The 18,122-nt window shown below is 44.4% G+C and overlaps 1 protein-coding gene across 1 annotated transcript in view; it reads right to left on the bottom strand.

Moving 5' to 3' along the window:
• KCNQ3 (potassium voltage-gated channel subfamily Q member 3) overlaps positions 1-18,122 on the bottom strand; it is a 291,856-nt gene that overhangs the window by 184,055 nt on the left and 89,679 nt on the right. The gene's annotated exons all lie outside the window — the stretch shown is intronic.

Raw genomic sequence — 18,122 nt, 5'->3', positions numbered from 1 at the left:
GCTCTGCAGAGAATGAAGTCCATCCAAAACATTTCTATTAACAACGACCAACAGCCCGAAACTCTGGGAGTTGTGTCACTTAACTCAGCCAAGACTCAGAACATCTTGAAAATTTCCCCCTTTCGAAGTAAGCCAAAGAATACTACGTTACTCACCCAGCCAGACCATCTGGTATCAGATTCAGAGGACTTAGATAAATTTGACACCCACTTTCTGTTACATGCCTGTCTTCATTTGAGTTTCTCCATAGCAGAACCCAAAGAAAGAGCCTGTGGTTGGGTAGTTCATTTAGTAGATAACTCCTGGAAGGAGAAGCAAGGAAGTGGGCAGAGGCATAAAAGCAGGGTGGAAGGGAAGGAGGGATGCTGGCAGGATGGTAAAGTGGCAGGGGGCAGGTAGAGAGATTAGGCAATGTGTAGGTGCATCCTAGGGTGAAGGGCTAGACTCCCTAGAATGCTTGTGGAATCTTCCAGAAACATTTGAACAAATAATTCTACCTGTTAGGGGTCTGGAGCACTTGTCCACACCTCCTTTCCCCAACTGGTTCGGCTGGCACAGAGGTGATTCATGGCACCGTGTTCATGGTCAGCTGGCATACATTCATCCGAGGCAGGATTAGCTCCCATGTCTCAGCTGGCCTCACATAACCCCCAGCCAGAGGTTGGTATAATGAAGGGCACATGGGGCATCACCAGCAACAGCTGCCCCATGCTCATCGCTCATTGTATTCCACCAAGCTCACAGGTTGCATGCTGCTCTCTGGGCTATGACTGTTGTAAGTTTGTCCCTCTTGCTCAAAATCAGGACACCTACAAGGCAAGTGCATCATGGGACCCCACTGCTTCTCCATACCCCACTGACTAACCTCCCCTTCATGACCTCCTATGGAGGCCTCTGTTTGGCCCTACAGCTCTCCAGGCCTGGAATATTTTTTAATTCTATTCCCATCACCTAGACCACACTACCCTGAACAGCCCAGTCAAAACATCTCTTCCTCCTTGGAAGGTGATGGCGAGATCCCTCACCGAGCTGCACTGTAACATGTGAGCCCTTATCCAGCCGCACTGTAACATGTGAGCCCTTATGCAGCCGCACTAACACGTGAGCCCTTACCCAGCTGCACTGTAACATGTGTGGGGGGGAGGTGTGTCCGTAAGAAACGAATCTACTGAGGTCAGAGATAAGGTCTTCATCAGATCTTCAGTGAACTTGACGGAGTCACTGGCCAACTCCCATGAACTCCTGGCTGCAAGGCCTCCTGGGGGTCTCAGCTTCTTCTGCTTTAGAATGGAGGATGGGGATTCTTTTGAATTAGAGTTCCCTGAGCATTTTCTGAGAAGTCCTAGACATTGCTTGACATCTTGCAGACCTAAGAAGTGTGTCCCAAGGCACAAGGAGTTGATAAACTGCCCCCTCCTCAGATCTCCTTTGGAAGTCACTGGGCTCTCACAGGATTCTGCTGATCTCTGCATGAGCCAACAATCTCCTAACTCACATAGGCTCAGGAAAGTTTCATCAAAACACCTAATAATACTCAAGGGGAGCAGAGTTTCAAAGAAAGCACACTGGGCCATGCTAGTCTAGAGATGTCTGTGGTCCCTTCTAGTATAAGACTTCTATAACTACCATATACTTTCGATGACACTGAACATTACGAATATTTTCTATTGACTCAGAAAAAAGTCCTTCAGCTTTGTAATAGTGGGAAGGCAGTGAACTTTTCACCATGACTAAAGTTGTCTGAAAGAATGACAAGAACTTCAAATACAGGAATTGCACAGTACCAGGCTCTTCCTACGGACTCCATGGCTGTGCTTGTGGGATGAGTACAAGCTGAGATTACATTTGACTTATCTTTAAAATCAAGGAAAATGTATCTTACGCAAAAGGTACAGATTTCTACTTTTATGGCAGAATAATCTGTGATATCAACTCATCTTCAAATTTTATTTTTCCATGAGCTTTGCAAAGTGCTCTCACTACTCTATGTGAATGTGCAACATTTTTCAATAAGGACTCAGAGCTTGCAATGTATTAACAGGCCTATGGACCCACGAAGGAAAAGACCCCTCAGACTGACAGTCCAGACTGGTAACCCACAGGAATCCTGGCCAAAGCCCACCAGCACAAGGAGTGTAGGCAGTCGGGAGTCTGTGTGAACCCTCCCCAATGGCAGAAGCCAGTCTCCAATAAACTCACTGGTTATCTGCAGCAACTCTCATTATACTGGTATTTCTTTGATTCTGGAACTATACTTGACCTTTCCAAGTCTCCATTTACTTATATAGCAATCACAAAGAACAGTATCATGTGAGGGTCAAGTAAGGATGATAAAACATCACAAAACCATTTGCCAGTTTCATAGCAGGAAGGTACTCAGCCAAACAGGCTTCCATTAAAACATCAGGAAAACCCTCACTTGCAAGTTCAAATCTGAGTGAGAAATGTGTCCTCTTTGAACCAGACCAGGAATGTCCTCCTAGACAACCCACAGCCTGTATTTCACAGCTAAGCCCATCCCTGGTCTTGGAACTGTCCAACATGGCATGTGGCTCGTGACCCTTTATCTCTGTTAGGCTCATGGCTCTTGGATGCATGCCCAGACTCCTGCAGAGTCCTGCTGGGGCCTCTGGGGAATACGTTTCTTTCTTCTCTGTCTCCCTCCTCTTAGCTCAGCCATCAGTGACAACCTCCACAGTGAAGCATTACAAGGCACCTAGGGCCCTGTGGTCATCCAGCAAGTTAGCAGATCAGAGATCTGAGGGCAGTGGCTAACTGGATTTCTACATTGAAACTGGGCTGCCGAACAAACCTAACCAACTCCGAGAAGGTCGGGAAAGGCCAAAGTTCAGCAGCATGCTCTGGCACTGTAATTGGTTATTAGTGAAACTGGTGACAGCAATGTTAACATAACAGGCCAATAGGCATTTGCAAAGCACCTTCATATTCATTTAATCCTTTTCATTTTCCTTGGCAATTCCAGGTCCAGACACTCACCTGGCAGGTGAGCAGGTCACTTTCACAGGAAGCTCAGGCCCACTCACGGTCCACATCCACCCCTCATCCATGTTGGCCCAGCTTATGTCTTGCATCTACACTGCTGTACCCTCACTGCCCGCACTGCCATGAAGCACCAAGTTGGCTTCTCAGGCTTGTTGGTGAACATCTACTTCCCCGACACCTGTCACCCGATTCTTGTCCTGGTTTTTCCAACATACTACTGGTCAGCACGACAGCATCGGCCTTTAGCACGCCACAGCATAAGCAAGCTCCCCTTCTTACAGGATTAGCCACCTGACGGAGTCCCTTGCCATGGTCTATGAAGCTGTAGGATCTTACCTCCTGCTAATTGCATAGGTGACTCCAGAGTGGCTGGCTTCCTTGCTGTTCTTGCAATCAGCTATAATGAGCCTGTTGTTTTCCCTCCCTAACGCCCCTGCCCACTCATTCTGTCCCTTGCCTCACTTTGTTTCATAGCACTTAGGTCCACTTGCCATATGACTCGACATTTCTGTGTGTTGTTAATCTCTTCCCACTGGAACATGGTGGTTCACTGCTGTTGTCTAGCAAAGACACAAAGACACAAGGTGTTCACAGCTTGCTGGAGGATTGAAGGGAGCTGCTGGATTCCTGCTGGTGATGCCAGCACACCCCACTCCATTGCCTGTTCTCGGAAGAGGCCTCCGGCACTCTGTGAGAGCTGATGACTCGGTCAGGCTCTCTGACACCCCAGGGCCTCCTGCTTCCTGCCAGGATCACTTCCTTTACTTTCTTCCCCAGAAATTTCCAGTTCATACCCCTGTTGAACATCCCTTCATTTTCTTTGCATCATTCTTTAGAACCCAAGTACCATGAAGGTGGTATACTGCACTCCTGGCATGCAGGTCAATCCTAACGAGTGGCCGTTTGTTGAAATGTCCATGCAACAGAGAAATGCAGAGTCCTCTGACTGCAGCTTCACTGTGCTGACCCTGCAGCCTGAAGCTTCTTTGGGCTCTGGCTTAGTCCTATACTCTGGCTAAGTATATGTGAGAATTGGGCCCGGCGACGTGGCCTAGTGGCTAAAGTCCTCGCTTTGAAAGCCCCGGGATCCCATATAGGCGCCGGTTCTAATCCCAGCAGCTCCACTTCCCATCCAGCTCCCTGCTTGTGGCCTGGGAAAGCAGTCGAGGATGGCCCAAGGCTTTGGGACCCTGCACCCACGTGGGAGACCCGGAAGAGGTTCCTGGTTCCCGGCTTCAGATTGGCGCAGCACCGGCCCGTTGCGGCTCACTTGGGGAGTGAAACATTGGATGGAAGATCTTCCTCTCTGTCTCTCCTCCTCTCTGTATATCCGGCTTTCCAATAATAATAAAATCTTTTAAAAAAAAAGTTTATGTGAGAATGAAGTCTTCTCACTTTGATTCCTCTCCTCTTTTGGTTCCTACTCTGTTCTCTTGCTTAGCAACCTATGCACTCTCCTGAAGTCCAGCCCCGATTGCTTTCCTTGGTCCCAACCTTACCACGGGTCATCCGGACAGCACAGACTGACAACACTGGATCATCAAAAGCTAGTACAAGCAGAGCCCAGACACTCTGAATGCAAACACTAAATTCATACAGGCTTTCCTATTGTACATTGAGTTTCTTGGATGCGTTTACAGTCTGTGCATATGGGGTCTTATCTGGAGAACTGGAAGGAGACAGAAGCCACGCTTGGAACTTTTCCTCCCCAACAGTCCAGCCTCCCCAGTGGATTTATTTCACACCCCATCCTTGTGCCACTCCAGAATCACCTGTTGGTAAAGCAAGGGATCAGGAGCTGGATGTGAAGCTTGAGAAGAGTAGAGTAAAGCCCTTTTAAATCCTCTAATTGCAGCATTTCTTGGGGAAGGATAAAGAAATAAAGAATATATCTTTCCAACTAGCAAATGATCATATAGCATCTTTCATGTCGTGTCATACATACATGAGCGCATTCAGTCCTCTGAGAGGCATCTTGCTTAGTTTTCATTCCTTCAATCAATGTGTATTTCTCACAACTGGAGGAAAGACAGGCTGCCGTTCTCAGTGGAGGAAAAGCATTAGAAAGGATGCCCCTACCCCCAGCTCCTCTAGGGTGTGCAGAGGATGGACAGAGGAAGCTGATCTGAATCCCAGAGATGAGGCCGGATGAAAGGGCAGGAGCTGAAGGACTGGAGAGACGGTGTGCTGCTCAAGCAGCACCAGTTACAGACAAAAATGAACAGGAAAGGTGAGCTAGTGTGAAGACTGAAGGAAACAGCAGGCACAGAAGTATAAGCACCGACAACATCCCTGAGGCTTGTCCCAGGGCCTTCCATAGATACTGGATCCCAAGAATACTCAAGCCCTGTAGGAAAGGACTTCATCCTTACATGTAACACACATTCCCCTGTGAGCATTTTTCTAAAATCACCTTTGTATTATCTGCAAGATCTAACGTGATGCAAACGCTACATACATATTTCTTGCACTGTATTGCCTGGAAAATAACAAGTCAATGTGTGTTTCCTGCAGTTGTAATTTTTCTCAAATATCTTCCATAAGTGGCTAAGTACATGGGCAGACAACAAGGACTAACTGTGTCTGGCAGTCTGCAGAGCCCTTTTAGAAGGGACAATTGTGACTTTGGGGCCATTAAAAAAAACTTGTGGCTATTTACAGGGTGCAGAACAGGTTAGTTCTGAAAGCAGGGCAGGGAAAAATGCACACCCAGACAATGTCTAGTTCACTGCAGGGATCTTCAATGTCACTTCAATCCCTGTCATAAGCTATGATACCATTTCACAGATGAGGAAGTTAAGACTAGAGGAAGAATTCCAACCAATCTTTGACAGTCACTATGAAGCCAGGTGGTTTGGTTGTCAATGGAGATATAGCAGGAACACCCTTTTAAAGAACAGCCTTTTGCCTCCTACAATTTCTGTGGAGACCATTCCTTCCCCAGATTCTATCAGCAAAAGTTGTCCCCACCACCACGTGTGCCAGCTCCAGCACAGACACCCTCAATGTTCTTTGACATACTGTACTCTGATCTTGTTAAAATTACTAGGATATTTTCTATCCACTGAATTTCTCAGGGAGATGACTTATTCTGTGATGTTTTAATTGTACCTTAAAATAGAAACTCTGATTATCAAACTGAGGTTTCTGCTGGTGGGAAATCTCTCCAAAAATGAAAGAATGCTACAAAGATGTGGACAGATGACTCGAAATTAAGAGAAACAAGAGCTCAACACTCACACATACCTGAAATAGGCAAATACTAATTACAGTCCAAAAAAGGAGAATAAAATTCCTTCCTTGCAGGTAAAATTGCAAGTCAAGAGGACAGTGAAATATGATATTCAGCTACTGACTAAAGAGTGCTTTGTTTGCTGTATTTCGGGATGTTAGAATATACAAATCATTTATATAATGTAATTCAGGGGTGAGCATTGTGACACAGCAGGTAAAGCTACCACCCGTAATATCAGCATCCCATATAGGCACTAGTTTGAGTTCTGGGTCTATCACTTTCCTATTAATGCACCTGGGAAAGCTTTAGGGGAAGATGGCCCATGCACTTTGGACTCTTCACCAATATGGGAGACCTACAGCATGTTCCTTGCTTTGGTCTCACCCAGCCCTGGCAACTGCAGCCATGTGAGGAGTAAACCAGTAGAAGGAAGACTAATCCTCATGTTCTCAATCCCTCCTTCCCCTCTTCCTCCCCCACTCTCCCTCTGTTTCTCCTTCTCTCTGTAACTCAGCCTTTACAAAAAAACTTTCAAAAATCATATATAATTTCATATTTTGGTAAATATCTTATACTTGAACTTTCAAATTATCCACTCATGAGTGCAAAATCAGGTCAGCGACCTGGTCAGAAAGTCCTTCAGTACTGTTAATCATCATGTAGTAACAGGAGGCAGTACCACGCTTGCACCACCACCAGGGGAAGCATTATGGCACAACGACTGACACATTCACACAATGTCAGCAAACATTAAAGAATAACATTGCACAAATACAGATGTTTTATATATGGACACTTCCAATGTTTGTGGAAAAACAAATTTAAGAGTTTTGTCTTAGTGCAAGAAAACCTAAAATCATTACATGCGAAATTTTTCAAGGTTTGTGGAAAACATGCACTGTGGAAGAAACTATGTATACATTCCAACTTTTTCAGAGCAAAACAAGTTAAAATTTTAATTTTATTTCCCTGAATTTTTTGAAATATCCGTTTACATACAGTGAGCAGGATTTTTAATCACATGAAATTTCAACAAAAAAAATTAGTGCTTTGTCTTCCTGTGCGGCTTTAAAAAATGTTCTTAAGCCTTATCTCTTATGTAGTTTATAATGTTTCAAAGTGGACCATTCTTAATTTCATGCTAGCAAAAATTAGGCATAACTAAGAATCTTAATATGTAAACCATGTAAAATTTCCAGTATCTTAGTTCAGATCTCCTGGAAGATTCCAACCGCAGGACCTGTTATTTTTCTAAGAAGATCATACATGTATCTGAAGAACTTCATGATTCCTATCATTTATCCAAATTCAAGTCATGCTTTAAGGCTCTGTCAAGCCACACTTTGCCAAGTCATTTGCAAACATCAACTGGGCATCAGGCAACCAGTTTCCAGTAGCAGCAGAAAGAAATAAACAAAAGCTGTGCTCTTGAGAAGTTCAGGTCACTCAGAGAGAAGCAAGCTTAGATAAACAAACAAGAAACCAGGACACGCCAGGGCAAATGCGCTGGCGAGGAGAGCACTTGAAACCAGAGCACCCTGGCCCAGAACCACAGACAGGTTATCAAGCGCCCGTGGTCTGGCATGGGGAGCAGGAGAGCTGGAAAAAGGAGAGCCCAAGCCAGGAGTGCCAAGCCAGCGGGTTGGAAGGGCATGTAGGTTCCCAGGGCAGGAAGTAACAGCTGGCAGGGGAGCAGATGGATTAAACTGGGGATTACAAAAGCAGGATAGGGACATACAACCATGTTAATGAGACTGGTAACCAGGTCTTCATATGCATGCGGGGACCCAGTGTCCATCTGTCTTTTCAAGGCCAGAGTGGAGGGGAAGCTGGATTTGGGAATCACATTAGTAAAAGATGTAAATAGTGTAGAGGGAGCTGTGAACATTGGAGCAAAGCACCCTCACAGAGGGGTGGTGGGTACCCAGTAGATTCTTGGGGAATTCTGTGAAAAAGTCAGGCAGAGGGTAGAGGGTGAGAAACCATGCTCAGAAGAAAGCTGGCCATGTGATGTGATGAGTATCTCATTACTAAGCTCAACTCTCCTAAGGGGTAGCACTAGGCCTTAAGAATTTTAGCAGAAAAAATGTAAAAACAAAACAGAAAGAGTTCCATGTGGCAGATTTGAGTTTGAAAGGGGCTGAAGAAGAATCTATGGTGTTAGACTCCTAAGCTACTGTATAGAATGACTCAACAAATGATGGAGAGGTGTTCCCCAAAGTATTCTGCCATTGAACCCTTCTTGCCATGATTTACTAGTGCACCTTTGCAATGTGCTTTGGAAAATGCTATCAGGCTATGTTTTGGGTGTACCAGGAGAACCTGTGATGCGATGGCAAGAGGAGTTTACAGGGAGCCCCTATGTTTCTGAAACTCACATCCCAAAGGGCATTATTCTAGGGTGACCTGATCGTCAGCAGCCCCTGGATGGTTTTTGTAGCCTACAGGCATCTCCCAGCGTCTACCAACAGTTGAAGAACACTTACACCACTCATTCTTGGCTTTCTGTGCCAGGTCTCATGTGCCCACCTACCTAAACCTCCATGTCCCACTTCTTTCTTCCTCCCTTTTAACTCAGAGCCAGCTCTGTGCCAGGGACTCATGCATTTCAAGCTGGGCTTTCTACTTTATCCCTACTTGGCCCTATATTTAACACCAAAATCTCTCAAAGAATGCAGATTTGAATGAAGTTCCTCTTTTGAAAAAGCTCCCTGTGTATCACTGAAGTTTGTGCACTATTCTTAGCTTGCAACAACACAATTCACCTCTTCCTTGTGACCCTGATATTTGCAGAAAATATTGTCCCAAAATGCCATTCGTTTCAACTCCTCAATCCATCTTTCGTGACACTTAGTCAATGAATCTTTGGCTATAATTCATCACATTGGACATAATGCAAAAAGTGAATTAAAACATTACAGGGAAGATAGAATAGATTATGTCACAGGATGTGGTTAGCATTGTGGAATGCAACACTAGAATAGATATTTACATTTAAGCAGGAAATTACTTTTGGCAGTGTGGGGTGACGTGGGAAGGTGTGCTACAGTCTTGGGCTCCAAGTTTTGGCAATACCTATGTAACAGACTGCCTATTCTCTGGGTAGAGGATTTCACATTATGTAATCAACAATGGGTTTCCTATGCTTTTCCCATTGAATCTGCTTTTTCATCAAGAAAAGTTCCCTATCACACTAGGTCTAAGCCAGCCCTGGTCACTTCCTGGAAGAGATGGAGAGCTAAAGTGGTGAGGGTCTTGACTGAAGGGAAGGGTGCTGTTGCCTTCCTGTGGAGTCCAGAGGGGAAGAAAACAAGTGTGCCTGTTTCCTCATGGTATTTTCATCATGTGGGACAAGTCCTGATAGACAAAAGATGCTTATGTACATGAGATAATCGACAGATGGATGCATCAAGGATCAGTTTGTGTCCATGCCAATTCCATCACGACTGTTACCTATAATCATAACAGTCAACACTGATAAAATGTTCAAGCAAGTTTTTGTATAGCTGTTTAACCTGTTCAATCACAGTGTGAAATAGCAAGTGTAACTGCCTTTCTCCTTTCACAAGGAAATTGAGAGTGGTAACTTGGTCAAAATCAGAGTTAGAAGTGACTGTTGCCCATTCTTTACATCTCTCTGGCAACCTAGGATAACAATGGGAAAGTGATAAAAGTATTTCAAGCAACCTTGACAGTGAGTTTACTTTGTATTGACTTTTTATTGTTAGATTATTCCAATTTATTTTTAATTCATTTAATATTTTCACCTTTGTACATCTAGGGTCAAGCATCAAGATTGGCACAAAGACCAAAAATAAGAAGAAATTGATGTGCAAATACTGAAGTGTTTTCCGTTAGGCTCCATTCCAGGTGCAAAGTAGTTGACATTTGTGGTCACTTTGCCACATTACAAGGTGTGAAACCTTGTGAAAACCAATCCTCCTCTATAACTCAGCTTACTCAGAGCTAACACAGACATGTAGATGATACTCAGGGCATCTGCCTCGTCAGTTCTTGTGTGGTTAAATGAGTTAGTACTCTGAGTGGAAACTTGAATCTACAACAAAGTAAGTCTGTGATGCAGGAATCCACTTACATAGTTTAGAAAGCACCACTATAATTTTACTGATGTCAAGGCTTCTTATTTCCAGAACCTGCTAGACTCTCCCATTTGCTTAGGGCTTTTGTGACTATTTTAAGAAAATTTTTAAAGCAGATATTTATTTGGTTAGTTATGGGAATGCAAGAGTTACAGGGAGAGAAGGAGACACTGAGATAGAGATCTTGTAATCACTGGTTCACTCTCCACATAATCACAATGACCCAAGTTGGGCCCCGTGAAACCAGGAGCTTCATCCAGGACTCCTGGGTAGGGGGCAGAGACCCAAATGCCTGGGCAATCTGTGGCTGCTTTTCCCAATCCACTAGTAGGGAGCTGGATCTGAAGTGAACAGCCAGGATATGAAGCAGCACTCACATAGGATGGTTCTGGTAATCTTATGTGCCCTGCCAAATTGCCCCCCCATCCTTCAAACCATGGTATAGAAGTATTCTCACATAGTTCTTGCACATTGTGGTAAGCTTATTTTTCAGGACTTTATAGGATTAAATAGGTTTATAATTTTTCATTTTTTTGTGTATTAATTTTAGCTGATACTTTTTAAAAATCTCTAAGTAGCACTTACTTGATATAACTTTTTCGGTATTAATCATGTTTTCTGAAAATAGCCATCTTTTATCTTCTTTGCTTTCATAACTAATTCTTTCCTAACATAAAATCGCAATGGTTACTGTCTGCAGCGCAAACTTAAGTGGCGTGCTGACAGCAGGCATTCTTGCTTTGGAGTTTGCCTCAAACTCAATACTTCCATCATTTCAAAATAAGCATCATAGTGGCTTCTGAATTTAGTTAAATACATTTTAACAAGCAATAAGACTATACATTAATGCTGTACTATACACCATGTTGTACTATGTTAATCTTGCACCTGCAGTGCCAGCATTCCGTATGAATGCTTGCTGCTGTCCTGGCTGCTCCACTTCCATTCCAGCTTCCTACTAACATGTCTGGGAAAGCAGAGAAAGGTGGTTCAAAATTCTGGGTCTCTGTACCCACATGGAGGAAGCCCTAAGCTCCTGATTTTAAACCAGCCTACCTCCGGCCATTGTGGCCATTTGGGGAACCAATCAGCAAATAGAACATATCTCTGCAAATGTGGCTTTCAAATTAAAAGAAAATTGCATATTAATGCTTATTTTACTAAGAAGTATACAAAAAAACAGATGTTCAATTTTGTCAACTGTCATTTGATTATCTATTACAGTAACAATAAGAACATGTATAATAATGTTCACTTTCCTATAAAAAATACTGTCAAGAAATAAATGTTGAATTTTGGTGAATGCCATTTCAGCATCTATAAAGATTTATTTGTTCATTAAGATGAACTAAAACTACATCCCAGAAAAATTGTACTTAATCACAGCATATTCTTTAATGTTTTAATAAACTATGTGTCCTAATATTTTATTTAGGATTTTGCCTTCATATTTGTAATTCATATGGGACCACAGTTTTTTTATTTGGGGGAACTCTCCATTGAGTTTTTACATCATTGTTATCATTGCTCCCCATATACAGAGTTTAGAAGTTTTGTTTTATTTTGTTTCTCTATCTAGATTGCACATCTAAAAGGCTGAGCAGGTATCATCCAAAGGGAGGAAACAGAATCTGAAAAAAAAACGGAAGCATTACAGCAAAGGCAAGAACTTAACACCAGGGCTTGAGGCCTTCTCCTCCTGTTCAAATCCTTAATCACATTGGAAGACAGCTGTATAGCGGGCTCCTCTTGCATGTCAATCCACGGTCATTTCTTGCAGTAGTACCATTTTCTTCTTCTTCACGAAGATTATAAAACCCCTTGTTTATCCTCATAGAAGTTTCACAATGGCACACTGGTATAGAGGCAGCTGGCCAAAATAACAAGTCATTCATGTATTTATTCACTTACTTGTCTGATACTGATAACCCTGCCTGTACACCTGGAAAAAGAAGTTAGACTCCCAAGATCTCAAAATAAGAGATCCTAACAAGCAAGAATAGTCTAGTCCTAATTTGTACAACAAATCCAGCTAGTGGATGGACTTTAGTTCTCAGCAAAACAGCTATTCACAGATTTTTCTCAGGTCTCTCGTAACTGCCAGCCTACTAAGACTCAAGGACAAAATCAGACAATAAATAGCATTCCTGGGGTAATGTGGCAATGGCAACTCCGACTGGGAGTCATAAGTACATCTGGAACATTCAATGCTGTGGGTCATCTTACAGATTCTGTACAGACATTTCTTCATCAGTTCACAGAATGAAAAGTGATTATTGTGTCACTGGACTCCACTGGGAAAGAGATGACACCTAGATAGCACAGTGCTTTGAAAGTTTGTGGAAGAATGTTTATTTTTTCTACAAAACATATTTTATATGATATTTGGAGACTTTCTCATATGCATGAATTGCAAAAAAAAAAAAAAGTTTCCACAATCTTAGACTTAGGTTTGAGTTTCACCTCACAGGAACTTTCTGAAGTCCTCCTATATTTGATATGAGGACTCCTTGAGCAATTTGGCATATTTTTGTGCTCAGACTGGGAACTCACTGAAAAACGGCCCACAAGCTTCTACTCACATTCAGCTGTTTAGATTCTGAGTTCAAGCCATATTGAATCCACACTGAGTCCTCACCAAAGGGAAATGACATGACCATCTTCAAGGGAGCACCAGGGCACAGCAGCCCTACTCCCCACCCCCAAGCAGGTGATTTGTGGAAAGTAAATTACATAAATGGTTGAAATCATCAACCCAGAGAATCTGGTCTATACAGGCAGTGACCATGGTACTTGACGGCTCACCTGTTCTTCACAACAACGTTGTTGTTTAGAAAATTAGTCGGTTTAGAAAAAACTCATGCAAACAGTGCTAGAGCTCTTTGTAGCCAGTAGGCAGTTTCCCCGGCTCGTGACATATGGTGCATTTGTCACAAAGAATGCCAGTCTTCACTCGCACTGCACCAATTTTTCCACACTTGTCCTTTCTTTTTCTTTAAGGTCACCTTCAGGATTGCACGCTACATTTAGTTGTCCTGCTCCTTAGGCTTCTCTAGATTGATACATTTCCTCACACACGGGTTTCTTTTGGGTGATCTAGACAGCATTGAAGGATACTGCTCAGGTATTTTGTAGCATGCCTCATACTTTGGACTTTCTGGTGTATTTTTCCTGGTCTAACTGAAGCTCTGTGTTCAGAAGTGGCAAGGTGCCATTTTCACATTACATCAAGGGTACGTGTTATAAATGTGACCACTGCAGTTGACACGGACTTTGAACATCAGGCCAAGGAGGTAGTTTGCCAGGCTTCAACCCTGTAAAGCTACTCTAGTTTTTTTCTTTCAGACATACTGCACAAATAGGAAGGAAGTCACTAGGTACATCCCACGCTTAAGCAGGTGGATGGGGAGTGTATACTCAAGTCCCTGGAGGAGGGGTTTCTACAAAAGCTGTTTGGAATCTTGCATTGGAGATTTGACCAGAAGTGATCTCATCACACCAATAATAAGCATATCCACCTTCCAGATCTGCGGTTCTACCAACATGGTCTAAATAACAGCAACAGCTAAAAACCTCCGGGTTCTTCACAGCTATAGTTGGTTCTTGGGCAGTAACTATCAAACACAACTGCAGAACATTGCACAGTACTGGATAGTGCATGTGCACGCACACACACACACATACACACCATTAGTGGCATGCTACAGGGACCCTGGCTCCAACTGAAAACTATGAATAGCCAAATCTTAAATAATCTGAGCAACAAAGTATTGTGGTATATTGTAAGCAAAAGTATTAGATAAATACCCACAAGTCCACACTGACATAAATAGGTTACTTCTGTTTAAGGATGTAGAACCACGGATCAACAAGGCTTAGTACCTGGTCTCTGATCACATAGTAGTGCCATTATAGACAGGTTACAACATGAGCAGGAATAAGTTCTTACAACCTATGACTTGGAGAATACTAAAATTCTGCAGACATTCTGCACACGGACCTTAGAAGGCACAGATATGACAGAGGCTTTTGATAAGCACCTGCTATTGCAGTTATCACTCTTAGTGTCTCCTGTTCCCACAGTGCAGCTTCTGACCTGCACTCTCCCATCTCTAGGACTTCCCCGTGCCACTCGGTTTCTGCTGTCTTCCACTCGGATTCCTTCTTGCCCAAAACCTGACTCAACTTTCAAGGCCTGGTCAATACCTCTATTGACTGCTAACCAACGAGACTATCAGAGTGAACACTTAGCACTCAACAAGACTCCTCCAGCACCTGGTCATGGTCTCCAACGGCCCTGATTTCAGTTTACCAAGCCCCAGCAGGACGAGGGGAATGACCACCACACAGCAATCACTCAATAAATAGGCATTGCATGCCAGTATGCACAAATAAGTGAAGGGATTTGTGTTTGTGATGCTGCCCAGTACAGTGTCTGCACAGCAGTAGGTCTGTAATGCATGCTTGTTCAACGAGTGGATGAAGGAAGGAAGCAATGAACCTGTCTGCAGAAATCTGAGTCTCCAGAAAAAGCAGAAGTCTTGCAATATGCTCCTAAAACCTATCTAAACAGTGAACCCCCAGTGTGTCGCTGTGTGATAAGGGTGGAATTTTGGTGGGGCAGGAGGAGTGGGGAGAGTCAGCTGTCTGAGAGCTACCAGCCTCTTCTCTCTCATAGGCACTGCTTTTGTGCCATTGGTAGCCTGTGTTGTCATCTGGGGTGCAAAAGCTCCCAATCAAGGAAGAAATGAACAAGGTGTTCTGGATTAAATTTAGGTGGTGAGCTGGGGGAGTCCAGGTACGGAGTCAGCACCCACTCCAAGCCAGGCCGACCCTGGGGTGCAGAGCCCACTCCAGCAATGGTCTTCTTAGTTCTATGGGAAATGATCATTGTGCCAATCACAAAAGGCTGCATTCTGGAATGCTAACCAATATACTGGGGCCTGTGCAAAGTGTTTCCCATGCCTGATCCTATTTATTCATCACCACACCCAAAAAAGCCAGAGCTGCCACTACCATCTCATATATCAGGAACTGAGACAGGAGGAGAGAATGTCATTTGTCCCACGTGCACTTGGACATGTCTCTCTGCTCTTTCTATTCGACTCATCGTCTGAGGTCCTTCCTTCTTTAGGTACCTTTCCCACCACTCCCAGCTCATGTCACTGACCTCTGCTCACAGGAAGTGTGGTATACAAAGGCTTTTCTTACAATCTCACCTCCCACCTCTTCTTCAATCACACTCTCCTTGAGGGCAAGGACTGAGGGTCTGCTTCTCCCTCCACAAGATAGGAGGTGCCTGTTGCTTATGTGTTGGTCCACTGTCTCAGCAAAATCAGCCCTCCCGTAGTTCCTTTCTTCCTCTCGAGTCCTTAGCTATTGTGTGGAACTGCCGTGTGACCTACTGGAAATCAAAATCCCAGAGTAGACAATAACTGGTTAAGTGGCATACTCTATCCCCTCATCTCCCACAGGCTTAGTAGTCAACCCCTCAGGGTTTTCTGAATCTATTCTACCTTCACACTATGTAACCAGACTGAGAGGTTTGCTGCACAGGATGTTAGACAAACCTGGAAGCCAATGGCTTCAAGAGGAATGATGAGAGCATTCATTTGGGTCTGTAGGTGGCAATACCACAGGAGGATAGCAAGCCAGACTGAGCAGTCCAGGAAGACTTCTTGTAGGAAGTGATGGCTAACCTGAGTCATCCCAGATGAAGTGGAACTGGTTGGTATGAGCATGTCCCGTTACACACTTTCAATACACTGGCCCCCACAGAACAAGGTTCGTGAAAAGCAGACATTTTCTGGCACTTGCTCTGATAAATACAGGGAAAAGCATACCCAGAGGCATGGGAACTGGTGGTTGTCCTTGTGTCAGGCTGGGACAACTAGGCAAAACCCAACATCTCCCGCCAGGGCCAAAATAAAGCTCTAGTCCTTTCCGATTCAAGCAACACAAGCCACATCCTCCAGAAGCTCCAACTCAACAGTGAGTAAGTCCAGAACAAATATCAGCAAGTAATGCCCCACGTGTCTCCAGTCTCCTTTCCACACACTGCAAACACCTGGTACCACTGCCCTTTGGTGAGCACCATCCTTAGGCACTGGCCTCTGACAGTTTGGGGAGCTTCTCATGGTGCTTCTGTAGCCATGCAACACGGACTTATGCACTGGGCAGGTACAACATCCAATGAGGCCCTGAGGGAGGAAACACCCAGTCTTATGGTCACTCTTAATCTCAGGCCTGCCTGTTGCTGCCCCAGTCCGGCCTATTCCAGGGCCTCCATTTTATTTTATTTTTAAGGATTTATTTATTTTTATTACAAAGTCAGATATACAGAGAGGAAGGGAGACCAAGAGGAAGATCTTCCATCCAATGTTTCACTCCCAAAGTGAGTGCAACGGCCGGTGCTGCGCCGATCTGAAGCCAGGAACCAGGAACCTCTTCCGGGTCTCCCACGCGGGTGCAGGGTCTCAAGGCATTGGGCCATCCTCGACTGCTTTCCCAGGCCACAAGCAGGGAGCTGGATGGGAAGTGGAGCTGCCGGGATAAGAACCGGAGCCCATATGGGATCCCGGTGCGTTCAAAGCAAGGACTTTAGCCGCTAGGCCACGAGGCCCAACTCCAACCATGGTACATCTTTAACCCTCAAGTGGCTTCATCTGGGCTACTAGTGTCCTCACTCCACTGTTTAGAGGTTCTTTATCGAAATGCAACAGCCTTTGTGTTCTTTATCCTGTGGGTATTTTATTTCCAAAACCGCAGTTCACATGTGACTCTGGAATGGACCGGCACTGCCTCACCTTGGACACGCACTGGCTAATCATTCTGGGAAATGACCTCCCTGATCTCGCAGCCTCAAGTTTCTCATCTACAAATTAGACTGTCACTAGCCCAGGTCCCCAGGGCCCATGGTTGTTTTGAGATGAGTTTGGGAAGGATCCTGCAGGATGGGCCCAGGTGAGCACCCTCCACTTTATTCAGGAGGAGATTCTGGGCTTGTTAGGAGTACTGGAGGCAGAAATGCAGACCCACTGCAGACACAGCTCTGCAAGGAAGTGACCAGCAACTATAGTTGGTAAGGAGCAGAGGAAGCAAAGTGGCTATAGGTTTAACATCTGATCACCTTTGCTGTAGCCCCAAACCTCTCTTTGGGTGGACACCCAGGCTCAGCACCTGCAGCCTCTTTGCCCCTTCATGGGCAGTTCTACCACAGCAGCTCTGCTCAATACAATTCAAGTCACACCAACGTTCCTGGCCTCCAATAGCAGAAGTGAAAACCAAAAAGCCAGCTGCTACAGTTCAGATGAGGCAGGGAGATGGCCATGAAGACTCACATCTGGGGCAAGCCCTTTACCTCTCTGAGGCTCCGATTTCTTTACATCATAATCTAACTTTGATGCAAATATAATAATGATGCCCTCAATATACAGGATAACCATGACAGCCATCTTAGCCCATTTTGTGGTGCTACAATTTATGAAGGAAAACAATTGTACTCTCAGCCCTGGAGACTGAGAAAGTAACATTAAGGAGCCAGTATCCCAGTCATGATCTTCTTGCTAACCCATCTTGTGATGGGATGACAGATGGCCAAGAGAATATGTGTGACTGTGCATGTGTGTTTATGTAAGTGTGTGTGTGTGTGCGCTTGAGTGTGTGTTTGAGCATATGCATGCATATGTGTGAGTGTGCATGTGTGTCAGTGTGTGTCAGTGTATGCTTGAGTGTGTGTTCGAGCATATGCATGTGTATATGTGTGCATGTATGTGTGTGGCTAA

Source organism: Ochotona princeps, chromosome 9 (genome assembly GCF_030435755.1).
Source record: "Ochotona princeps isolate mOchPri1 chromosome 9, mOchPri1.hap1, whole genome shotgun sequence".
In the NCBI taxonomy this organism is placed as follows: domain Eukaryota; kingdom Metazoa; phylum Chordata; class Mammalia; order Lagomorpha; family Ochotonidae; genus Ochotona; species Ochotona princeps.
Note: the sequence above shows the minus strand (reverse complement) of the source record. Positions and strands in the feature narration are given on the sequence as shown.